General features: G+C 32.1%; 1 protein-coding gene across 1 annotated transcript in view; it reads right to left on the reverse strand.

Annotated features, from left to right (window-relative positions):
• HACE1 (HECT domain and ankyrin repeat containing E3 ubiquitin protein ligase 1) overlaps window positions 1-3,222 on the reverse strand; it is an 86,973-nt gene that overhangs the window by 41,668 nt on the left and 42,083 nt on the right. The gene's annotated exons all lie outside the window — the stretch shown is intronic.

Below are 3,222 nucleotides of genomic sequence, written 5' to 3' on the forward strand. Positions count from 1 at the left end.
GGGGTCTCGCTCTTGCTCAGGCTGGTTTCGAACTCCTGAGCTCAAACAATCTGCCCGCCTCGGTCTCCCAGAGAGCTAGGATTACAGGCGTGAGCCACCGCGCCCGGCCCTAACTAGCAAATTCTTAATTCCAAGTAATGATTAACAGGTTTAAAAAAAAAAAGGTGGCAGCGGGAGAATAAACTGTTTCTTACCCCTACACAATTTAAAATATTCCTATTTTATTTATTTGAGAATAATGAAATGTCTTCTGTAAATTAATAGCAAATGACATTTTGTTTTTTAAATATGTTATCATAAATGCTACAAAAGAACCAAATACTAAAGAAGATGAAATATAAACACGATCTCAAATAATTAATTGTTTTTAAAACGAGCAGAAATACAAATGCACAACTACTATCAAAAGATCTGGTAGAATATTCAAGTAAAGATTAACAGTTCAAAAGGAGGGTAAGGGTTAAACGGTCCTTAATCCTATACTTGTAATATTTTAAATATTTCTATTGAGAATGAATGTAAAAGTTAATTTTACTTTTTGAATCTTACATGATCACAGAATGCTACAAACTAGACCATGTACATCAGAAAGACCCACCCTTAAAATATTTCAAGGAAAGAAAGAATCTTACTTTTAAAGACCATTATGGAAAGAGGATATATAACCATATCTGGAACCTTAGAAAATGCTTAAACAACCTGTTCTGCCAAGAAATTCTTTCCAATTATCTAACAAATGCCTCTACTTCATCTTCAGCCGTTCTTTAGATTTCTACAACATTCTCTTTTTGAGAATATTTCACTTATGGAATTTGCAAATAATTAAATCACCCAAGGTTTTCATTTACACATAAACCAAAAAGCAAAAAATAAAACAAACAAAACCACTACCACTAGGATCAACAAAAACTAGTTCACTCACTCAACAAAGAATTAGTGAGTATGCTCTAGGTAAGCAGGTAAGCACAGTGTTCCCCTTTTTAAGGGAAACTAATCATACTCTCTTTGAGGGTGAAATGAGCACCCTTCTCACCACAAAGAGGGCTTTTCCATAGTTAGGCACAACAGTTGAAGATTAGGGGTCCCTGATCTGCTTAAAAACGGGCAAGAAGCACCAGCTGCCATAAACCCTGACCAGATACCTTCACAGAAAATGTCTTAAAATTCTAATCATGACACAACTTTGAAGCTAGTTTCTCTTCATAAGCAAAACATTGAACTTGCTATAGAAGAGGAAAAAACACTTTATACGTCAGCAAAACTATTTAGCTTTATATCAGAAAATGAACTTCTCAAATGCAAAGAACAGGTGGTGACGTTAAGTGCTTGAAACAAACAAACAAAAAAGGAATTGGTCTCTAAATGAGAAAGGATAAAAGTCAGAAAATCCAACACACTGGATGGAGATGACGCCTAGGGCAAGATATGACACATGCTGAACATGCAGATGAGCACGGAGTTTAAACCTGCAGCAATTCTATTTTCAAATACTAACAATGTATAAAAATTAAAGGCGAATTTTGAATAATGCAGAAATAACATCAAAGAAAAAATGAATCTGTGTAAAAATGATAGTGATAAAGATTGAAAAGCTAGAGTTTTCAATAAAGGAACACAGAAAAGCATTAGAGAATGAGGGAAAAAAAGCAGCAGCAAACTATGTTGGGCCTTTCTTTACTTTTGTCTTTTTTCTCACTTTTTCTTTCTTCAATCACACACACACTAAAACTAAATACTAGTTTCAGTAACTTTACCTAGGGAGTTGTCTCTGAAGATCTATTCAGAAAATTCATTCCTCAATCACAAAAAAGAATACTGTGAAAATAACTTTAATTTCTAATGGCAGCAGCAGCCACAGACAGAAAAATTAAAATAAATTTTAAAAATTAAAAATAAACCATTGCATATCATATCTAGGATGCTTTCTACATTCATAAATAAAGATACATTAAATAAGGTACAAAATATTGTATATATCAATTGTTACTGAAAAATGAGTCAACTACTTTGGAAAATATTAGGTTTCTTGGCACTGTGAAAATACTGCTTCATTTCATATTATCAATAATACAAATCTTACCACAGAATTATATTCTACATATAGTAACAATGATATGACAATCATACATGATTTATAAATATTTTAAGTTACATTTCAATACTATAACATACAATCCCAAACTTGGACAATTTTTATAAATTTCAAGATGTGTCAAACTAAGGAAGAAATCTGGCAGGAAAGCATTACTAACTTAAGTTCATTAATAGTACCTTGAAGTTCTGTTAGTCTGACTATTCTCAATTTGATAATGTCAAATACCACAATTCAAAAGATAAGATCCCAAAGTTAAAAGTTTCATAATCTTTCTTTACTTCCAAGTTTTTCAAATTATAAGTCTACGAAACCGTTAATAGTCACAGTTGACGATTCACACCAAAAAAGAGCACATTAAGATTCAGGAAGCCTAAATTGTCTTCCCATGTTCACCCTGCTTCAATAATAAAAATGATCTCCTTCAAATACTCCAAAGTTCCCAAGGCATTAGATAAAAATCTCTTAACACTGAAAGAATGGCTAAGTGTTAAGACTAACTTAAAGAACTTCTAAAATAAATCAGAAAACTAATAACAGGATGTTAAACAATTTCACCTACTAAAAACACATGGCCTATAAACCCACTCATTCTTAATGGAAAACCCATTAGTTAATTCTAACAATAAAGTGACATGTTAGAGTACCTAGTTAATGAAATGGAAAGTAGGGATCAATCAACATTTTGTACCTTAGACAAAATGTGGTAAGAATTAAAATGGTATTTCCAGTCTAACATTGCAGCAACTCGGCAAATAGTAAAGATTTTTACAACTTGAATCACCCCACAATGAACAAGAGACCTTATACTGATGGATAACAATGTACAGCTTCTATTTGTACCCTTAGGAGTAAGAGAGCAGATCACTTTGCCATTTCTCAATGATTCTAAATTTAATTGATGAAACTGGATAGAAAGAGACTAATAAACTCCTCAAGAGTTAACATTTGTTAATGTTTGTAAAAATTAGCTGAGTTTTGGAATAAGAATGTTTCACCAAACTGAAAGTTCAAAATTTAAGAGAAAGTGGCCTGAGGCAAAAGTAGTAGTCATTGATGCAGAAAATGATACCTAAAAAAATGCAATAAAGATACTAACAAATTAAAACAAAGAAGAAAAAAGGAACTTT

Source organism: Propithecus coquereli, unplaced genomic scaffold (genome assembly GCF_000956105.1).
Source record: "Propithecus coquereli isolate 6110/MARCELLA unplaced genomic scaffold, Pcoq_1.0 Scaffold35, whole genome shotgun sequence".
Classification (NCBI taxonomy): Eukaryota; Metazoa; Chordata; class Mammalia; order Primates; family Indriidae; genus Propithecus; species Propithecus coquereli.